Consider the following 10,149-nt stretch of genomic DNA (forward strand, 5'->3'; position numbering starts at 1 on the left):
TCTGGCTTTAAGTCGATTCGATAACAAATGAAGAAGACGGACGGATCTCTCAGGTTTTTACTACATATGAACTCTTTTCACATTCTCCCGTGCAACGCGGCTGCTAGTCTTCCATTCATGCAAAATCATAAGTTCCTAGCTCATGTCCAAGACACCAAAGAATGGTAAAAAGTCAATAATCGATACCTAAAACTTGAATTGTACTACTTCTTACTGGCTGTTACATCAACTTAGAAGCTTCATCTGTGTTCTACTATGGTGCTTTTAGTATCTCCGCATACCGCAGCACGCGACATAGCTTTGCAGACGATAAATGTAACCGTATCAGACAGAAGAGCGGCCAATGTGACTATCTGGCTTTAAGTCGATTCGAAAACATATGACGAAAACGGACGGTTTTCTCAGGTTTTTACTACATATGAAAATTTTCACATTCTCCCATGGAACGCGGCTGCTAAATCTCCTTTCATGCAAAATCGTAAGATCCTAGCTCATGTCCAAGGCTCCAAAGAAGGGTATAATGTCAATAATCGATTACTAAAACTTTAATTGTACTACCTCTTACTGGCTATTACATCAACTTAGAAGCTTCATCTGTGTTCTACTATGGTGCTTTTAGTGTCTCCGCATACAGCAGCACGCGACATAGCTTTGCAGACGATAAGTACAGTCGTTTAAGAGAGAAGAGCGGCCAATGTGACGATCTGGCTTTAAATCGATGCGATAACAAATGACAAAAAGGGACGGATTTCTAAGGTTTTTACTACATATGAACACTTTTCACATTCACCCATGCAACGCGGCTGCTAGTCCTCCTTTCATGTAAAATCTTAAGTTCCTAGCTCATGTCCAAGGCACCAAAGAAGGGTAAAAAGTCAATAACCGATACCTAAAACTTGAATTGTACTACTTCTTACTGGCTATTACATCAACTTAGAAGCTTCATCTGTGTTCTACTATGGTGCTTTTAGTGTCTCCGCATACCGCAGCACGCGATATAGCTTTGCAGACGATAAGTACAACCGTTTCAGAGAGAAGAGCGGCCAATGTGACGATCTGGCTTTAAATCGATGCGATAACAAATGACAAAAAGGGACGGATTTCTCAGGTTTTTACTACATATGAACACTTTTCACATTCTCCCATCCTACTCGGCTGCTAGTCCTCTTCTCATGCAGAATCTTAAGGGCCTTGCTCATGTCCAAGGCACCAAACCAACTAAAAAGTGAATAATCGGTACCTAATACTTGAATTGTACTTTTTCTTACTGTCTACTACATCAACTTAGAAGCTTCATCTGTGTTCAGCTAAGGTGGTTTTAGTGTCTCCGCATACCGCAGCACGCGACATTGCTTTGCAGACGATAAGTACAACCGTTTCAGAGAGAAGAGCGGCCAATGTGGCGATATGGATTTAAGTTGATTCGTTAACAAATGACGAAAACGGACGGATTTGTCATGTTTTTACTACATATGAACACTTTTCACATTCTTCCGTGCAACTCTGCTGCTAGTCCTCCTTTCATGCAGAATCTTAAGGTTTTAGCTCGTGTCCAAGGCACCAAAGCCAGCAAATAAATCAATAATCGATACATAAAACTTGAATTGTACTGCTTCTCACTGGCTATTACGTCAACTTAGATGCTTTATCTGTGTTCTACTATGGTGCTTTTAGTGTCTCCGCATACCGCAGCACGCGACATAGCTTTGCAGGCGATAAATGTAACCGTTTCAGACAGAAGAGCGGCCAAAGTGACGATCTGGCTTTAAGTCGATTCCATAACAAATGAAGAAGACGTACGGATTTGTCAGGTTTTTACTACATATTGACACTTTTCACATTCTCCCGTGCAACGCGGCTGCTAGTCGTCCTTTCATGCAAAATCTTAAGTTCCTAGCTCATGTCCAAGGCACCAAAGAAGGGTAAAAAGTCAATAATCGATAACTAAAACTTAAATCGTACTACTTCATACTGGCTATTACATCAACTTAGAAGCTTCATCTGTGTTCTACTATGGTGCTTATAGTGTCTCTGCATACCGCAGCACGCGACATAGCTTTGCAGATGACAAATGTAACCGTTTCAGACAGAAGAGCGGCCAATGTGACGATCTGGCTTTAAGTCGATTCGATAACAAATGACGAAAACGGACGGATTTCTCAGGTTTTTACTACATATGAACACTTTTCACATTCTCCCATGCAACGCGGCTGCTAGTCCTCCTTTCATGCAAAATCTTAAGTTCGTAGCTAATGTCCAAGGCACCAAAGAAGGGTAAAAAGTCAATAATCGATACCTAAAACTTTAATTGTACTACTTCTTACTGGCTATTACATCAACTTAGAAGCTTCATCTGTGTTCTACTATGGTGCTTTTAGTGTCTCCAAATACCGCAGCACGCGACATAGCTTTGCAGACTCTAAGTACAACCGTTTCAGAGAGAAGAGCGGCCAATGTGACAATCTGGCTTTAAGTCGATTCGATAACAAATTACGAAAACGGACGGATTTCTCAGGATTTTACTACATATGAACACTTTTCACATTCTCCCGTGCCACTCTGCTGCTAGTCCTATTTTCATGCAGAATCTTAAGGTTTTAGCTCGTGTCCAAGGCACAAAAGCCAGCTAAAAAGTCAATAATCGATACCTAAAACTTGAATTGTACTACTTCTTACTGGCTACTACATCAACATAGATCTTCATCTGTGTTCAGCTATGGTGTTTTTAGTGCCTCCGCATAGCACAGCACGCGACATAGCTTTGCAGACGATAAGTACAACCGTTTCAGAGAGAAGAGCGGCCAATGTGACGATCTGGCTTTAAGTCGATTCGATAACAAATGATGAAAACGGACGGATTTCTCAGGTTTTTACTACATATGAACACTTTTCACATTCTCCCGTGCACGCGGCTGCTAGTCCTCCTTTCATGCAGAATCTTAAGGTTTTAGCTCATGTCCAAGGCACCAAAGAAGGGTAAAAAGTCAATAATCGATACCTAAAACTTGAATTGTACTACATCTTACTGGCTGTTACATCAACTTGGAAGCTTCATCTGTGTTCTACTATGGTGCTTTTAGTGTATCCGCATACCGCAGGACGTGACACAGCTTTGCAGACGATAAATGTAACCGTATCCGACAGAAGAGCGGCCAATGTGACTTTCTGGCTTTAAGTCGATTCGAAAACATGTGACGAAAACGGACGGTTTTCACAGGTTTTTAATACATATGAAAATGTTCACATTCTCCCGTGCAACGCGGCTGCTAGTTCTCCTATCATGCAAAATCGTAAGATCCTAGCTCATGTCCAAGGCTCCAAAGGAGGGTATAATGTCAATAATCGATAACTAAAACTTGAATTGTACTACCTCTTACTGGCTATTACATCAACTTAGAAGCTTCATCTGTGTTCTACTATGGTGCTTTTAGTGTCTCCGCATACCGCAGCACGCGACATAGCTTTGCACACTATAAATGTAACCGTATCAGACAGAAGAACGGCCAATGTGACGCTCTGGCTTTAAGTCGAATCGATAACAAATGAGGAAAACGGACGGATTTTTCAGGTTTTTAATACATATGAAAACTTTTCACATTCTCCCGTGCAACTCGGCTGCTGGTCCTCCGTTCATGCAGAATCGTAAGGTCCTAGCTCATGTCCAAAGCCACCAAAGTCAGCTAAAAAGTCAATAATCGATACCTAAAACTTAAACTGTTTTACTTCTTACTGGCTATTACATCAACTTAGAAGCTTTATCTGTGTTCTACTATGGTTCTTTTAGTGTCTCCGCATTCCGCAGCGCGTGATATAGCTTTGCAGACGATAAGTACAACCGTTTGAGAAAGAAGAACGGCCAATGTGACGACCTGGCTTTAAGTCGATTCGATAACAAATGAGGAAAACGGACGGATTTCTCAGGTTTTTACTATATGTGAACACTTTTCACATTTCCCCGTGCAACTCGGCTGCTAGTCCTCATTTCATGCAGAATCTTAAGGTCCTAGCTCATGTCCAAGGCACCAAAGTCAGCTAAAAAGTCAATAATCGATACCTAAAACTTGAATTGTACTACGTCTTACTGGCTATTACATCAACATAGAAGCGTCATCTGTGTTCTACTATGGTGCTTTTAGTGTCTCCGCATACCGCAGCACGCGACATAGCTTTGCAGACGATAAGTACAACCGTTTCAGAGAGAAGAGCGGCCAATGTGACGATCTGGCTTTAAGTCGATTCGATAACAAATGACGAAAACGGACGGATTTCTAAGGTTTTAATTACATATGTACACTTTTCACATTCTCCCGTGCATTTCGGCTGCTAGTCCTCCTTTCACGCAGAATCTTAAGGTCCTAGCTCATGTCCAAGCCACCAAAGCCAGATAAAAAGTCAATTATCGATACCTAAAACTTGAACTGTACTACTTCTTGCGGGCTATTACATCAATTTAGAAGCTTTATCTGTGTTCTACTATGGTGCTTTTAGTGTCTCCGCGTACCGCAGCACGTGACATAGCTTTGCAGAATGTAAGTACAACCGTTTCAGAGAGATGAGCGGCCAATGTGACGATCTGACTTTAAGTCGATTCGATAACAAATGACGTAAACGGACGGATTTCTCAGGTTTTTACTACATATGACCACTTTTCACATTCTCCCGTGCAACTCGGCTGCTAGTCCTATTTTCATGCAAAATCTTAAGGTCCTAGATCATGTCCAAGGCAGCAAAGCCAGTTAAAAAGTCAGTATTCGGTACCTTAATCTAGAATTGTACTACTTCTTACTGGCTACTACATTAACTTAGAAGCTTCATCTGTGTTCTACTATGGTGCACTTAGTGTCTCCGCATACCGCAGCACACGACATAGCTTTGCAGACGATATGTAAACCCGTTTCAGAGAGAAGAGCGGCAATGTGACGATCTGGCTTTAAGTCGATTCGATAACAAATGACGAAAACGGACGGATTTCTAAGGTTTTAATTACACATGTACACTTTTCACATTCTCCCGTGCATTTCGGCTGCTAGTCCTCCTTTCACGCAGAATCTTAAGGTCCTAGCTCATGTCCAAGCCACCAAAGCCAGATAAAAAGTCAATTATCGATACCTAAAACTTGAACTGTACTACTTCTTGCGGGCTATTACATCAATTTAGAAGCTTTATCTGTGTTCTACTATGGTGCTTTTAGTGTCTCCGCATACCGCAGCACGTGACATAGCTTTGCAGAATGTAAGTACAACCGTTTCAGAGAGATGAGCGGCCAATGTGACGATCGGGCTTTAAGTCGATTCGATAACAAATGACGAAAACGGACGGATTTCTCTGGTTTTTATTACATATGAACACTTTTCACATTCTCCCGTGAAACTCGGCTGCTAGTCCTCCTTTCATGCAAAATCTTAAGGTCCTAGCTCATGTCCAAGGCACCAAAGCCAGCTAAAAAGTCAATAATCGATATCTGAAACTTGAATTGTACTATTCCTTACTGGTTATTACATCAACTTAGAAGCTTTATCTGTGTTCTACTATGGTGCCGTTAGTGTCTCCGCATACAGCAGCACGCGACATAGCTTTGCAGGCGATAAGTACAACCGTTTCAGAGAGAAGAGCGGCCAATGTGACGATCTGGCTTTAAGTCGATCCGATAACAAATGACGAAAACGGACGGGTTTCTCCGGTTTATACTACATATGAACACTTTTCACATTCTCCCGTGCAACTCGGCTCCTAGTCATCCGTTCATGCAGGATCTTAAGGTCCTAGCTCATGTCCAAGCCACCAAAGTCAGCTAAAAAGTCAATAATCGATACCTAAAACTTGAACTGTACTACTTCTTACTGTCTATTACATCAACTTAGAAGCTTTATCTGTGTTCTACTATGGCGCTTTTAGTGTCTCCGCATACAGCAGCACGCGACATAGCTTTGCAGACGATAAGTACAGCCGTTTCAGAGAGAAGAGCGGCCAATGAGACGATCTGGCTTTAAGTCGATTCGATAACAAATGACGAAAACGGACGGATTTCTCAGGTTTTTACTACATATGACCACTTTTCACATTCTCCCGTACAACGCGGCTGCTAGTCCTCCTTTCATGCAGAATCTTAAGGTCCTAGCTCACGTCCAAGGCACCAAAGCCAGCTAAAAAGTCAATAATCGATACCTAAAACTTGAATTGAACTACTTCTTACTGGCTGTTACATCAACTTAGAAGCTTCATCTGTGTTCTACTATGGTGCTTTTAGTGTCTCCGCATACCGTAGCACGCGACATAGCTTTGCAGACGATAAATGTAACCGTTTCAGACAGAAGAGCGGCCAATGTGACGATCTGGCTTCAAGACGATAACAAATGACGAAAACAGGCGGTTTTCTCAGGTTTTTACTACATATGAACACTTTTCACATTCTCCCGTGCTACTCGGCTGCTAGACCTATTTTCATGCAAAATCTTAAGGTCCTAGCTCATGTCCAAGGCAGCAAAGCCAGCTAAAAAGTCAATAATCGGTACCTAAAACTAGAATTGTACTACGTCTTACTGGCTACGACATCAACTTAGAAGCTTCATCTGTGTTCTACTATGGTGCTTTTAGTGTCTCCACATACCGCAGCACGCGACATAGCTTTGCAGACGATGAGTAAACCCGTTTCAGAGACAAGAGCGGCCAATGTGACGAGCTAGCTTTAAGTCGAATCGATAACAAATGTCGAAAACGGATGGATTTCTCAGGTTTTTACTACATATGAACACTTTTCACATTCTCCCGTGCAACTCGGCAGCTAGTCCTCCTTTCATGCAGAAACTTAGGGTCCCAGCACATGTCCAACACATCAAAGCCAGCTAAAAAGTCAATAATCGATACCTAAAACTTGAATTGTACTACTTCTTCTGGCTATTAAATCAACTTAGAAGCTTCGTCTGTGTTCTACTATGATGCTTTTAGTGTCTCCGCATACCGCAGCACGCGACATAGCTTTGCAGACGATAAGTACAATCGTTTCAGAGAGAAGAGAGGCCAATGTGACGATCTGGCTTTAAGTCGATTCGATAACAAATGACGAAAACGGACGGATTTCTCAGGTTTATACTACATATGGACACTTTTCTCATTCTCCCGTGCAACTCGGCTGCTAGTCCTCCGTTCATGCAGAATCTTAAGGTCCTAGCTCATGTCCAAGCCACCAAAGTCAGCGAAAAAGTCAATAATCGATACCTAAAACTTGAACTGTACTACTTCTTACTGTCTATTACATCAACATAGAAGCTTTATCTATGTTCTACTATGGTTCATTTAGTGTCTCCGCATTCCGCAGCTCGTGATATAGCTTTGCAGACGATAAGTACAACCGTTTCAGAGAGAAGATTGGCCAATGTGACGACCTGGCTTTAAGTCGATTCGATAACAAATGACGAAAAAGGACGGATTTCTCAGGTTTTTACTACATATTAACCCTTTTCACATTCTCCCGTGCAACTCGGCTGCTAGTCCTCCTTTCATGCAGAATCTTAAGGTCGTAGCTCATGTCCAAGGCAGCAAAGCCAGCTAAACAGTCAATAATCGGTACCTAAAACTTGAATTGTACTACTTCTTACTGGCTATTACATCAACTTAGAAGCTTCATCTGTGTTCTACTATGGTGCTTTTAGTGTCTCCGCATACCGCAGCACGCGACATAGCTTTGCAGACGATAAGTACAACCATTTCAGAGAGAAGAGCGGCCATTGTGACGATCTGGCTTTAAGTCGATTCAATAACAAATGACGAAAACGGACGGATTTCTAAGGTTTTAACTATATATGTACACTTTTCATATTCTCCCGTGCAACTCGGCTACTAGTCCTCCTTTCATGCGGAATCTTAAGGTCCTAGCTCATGTCCAAATCACCAAAGGCAGCTAAAAAGTCAATAATCGATACCTAAATCTTGAATTGAACTACTTCTTACTGGCTGTTACATCAATTTGGAAGCTTCATCTGTGTTCTACAATGGTGCTTTTTGTGTCTCCGCATACTGCAGCACGCGACATAGCTTTACAGACTATAAATGTAACCGTTTCAGACAGAAGAGCGGCCAATGTGACGATCTGGATTCAAGACGATAACAAATGACGAAAACGGGCGGTTTTCTCAGGTTTTTACTACATATGAGCACTTTTCACATTCTCCCGTGCTACTCGGCTGCTAGTCCTATTTTCATGCAAAATCTTAAGGTCCTAGCTGATGTCCAAGGAAGCAGAGCCAGCTAAAAATCAATAATCGGTACCTAAAACTAGAATTGTACTACGTCTTACTGGCTACGACATAACTTAGAAGCTTCATCTGTGTTCTACTATGGTGCTTTTAGTGTCTCCACATACCGCAGCACGCGACATAGCTTTGCAGACGATGAGTAAACCCGTTTCAGAGACAAGAGCGGCCAATGTGACGATCTGGCTTTAAGTCGAATTGATAACAAATGTCGAAAACGGATGGATTTCTCAGGTTTTTACTACATATGAACACTTTTCACATTCTTCCGTGCCACTCGGCTGCTAGTCCTCCTTTCATGCAGAAACTTAAGGTCCCAGCCCATGTCCAACACATCAAAGCCACCTAAAAAGTCAATAATCGATACCTAAAACGTGAATTGTACTACTTCTTCTGGCTATTACATCAACTTAGAAGCTTCATCTGTGTTCTACTATGATGCTTTTAGTGTCTCCGCATACCGCAGCACGCAACATAGCTTTGCAGACGATAAGTACAACCGTTTCAGAGAGAAGAGCGGCCAATGTGACGATCTGGCTTTAAGTCGATTCGATAACAAATGACGAAAACGGGCGGTTTTCTCAGGTTTTTACTACATATGAACACTTTTCACATTCTCCCGTGCTACTCGGCTGCTAGTCCTATTTTCATGCAAAATCTCAAGGTCCTAGCTCATGTCCAAGGCAGCAAAGCCAGCTAAAAAGTCAATAATCGATACCTAAAACTTGAATTGTACTTTTTCTTCTGGCTATTACATCAACTTAGATGCTTCATCTGTGTTCTACTATGGTGCTTTTAGTGTCTCCGCATACCGCAGCACGCGACATAGCTTTGCAGACGATGAATGTAACCGTTTCAGAGAGAAGAGCGGCTAATGTGACGATCTGGCTTTAAGTCGATTCGATAACAAATGACGAAAACGGACGGATTTCTCCGGTTTATACTACATATGAACACTTTTCACATTCTCCCGTGCAACTCGGCTCCTAGTCATCCGTTCATGCAGGATCTTAAGGTCCTAGCTCATGTCCAAGCCACCAAAGTCAGCTAAAAAGTCAATAATCGATACGTAAAACTTGAACTTTACTACTTCTTACTGTCTATTACATCAACTTAGAAGCTTTATCTGTGTTCTACTATGGCGCTTTTAGTGTCTCCGCATACAGCAGCACGCGACATAGCTTTGCAGACGATAAGTACAGCCGTTTCAGAGAGAAGAGCGGCAAATGAGACGATCTGGCTTTAAGTCGATTCGATAACAAATGACGAGAACGGACGGATTTCTCAGGTTTTTACTACATAAGACCACTTTTCACATTCTCCCGTGCAACGCGGCTGCTAGTCCTCCTTTCATGCAGAATCTTAAGGTCCTAGCTCACGTCCAAGGCACCAAAGCCAGCTAAAAAGTCAATAATCGATACCTAAAACTTGAATTGTACTACTTCTTGTGGCTATTACATCAACTTAGAAGCTTCATCTGTGTTCCACTATGGTGCTTTTAGTGTCACCGCATACGCAGCACGCGACATAGCTTTGCAGACGATAAGTACCACCGTTTCAGAGAGAAGAGCGGCCATTGTGGCGATCTGGCTTTAAGTCAATTCTATAACAAATGACGAAAACGGGCGGATTTCTAAGGTTTTAACTATATATGTACACTTTTCACATTCTCCCGTGCAACGTGGCTGCTAGTCCTCCTTTCATGCGGAATCCTAAGGTCCTAGCTCATGTCCAAGCCACCAAAGGCAGCTAAAAAGTCAATAATCGATACCTAAAACTTGAATTGTACTACTTCTTGTGGCTATTACATCAACTTAGAAGCTTCATCTGTGTTCTACTATGGTGCTTTTAGTGTCTCCACATACCGCAGCACGCGACATAGCTTTGCAGACGATGAGTA

The sequence above is a fragment of the Schistocerca gregaria genome, unplaced genomic scaffold (genome assembly GCF_023897955.1).
Source record: "Schistocerca gregaria isolate iqSchGreg1 unplaced genomic scaffold, iqSchGreg1.2 ptg000387l, whole genome shotgun sequence".
Lineage (NCBI taxonomy): Eukaryota > Metazoa > Arthropoda > Insecta > Orthoptera > Acrididae > Schistocerca > Schistocerca gregaria.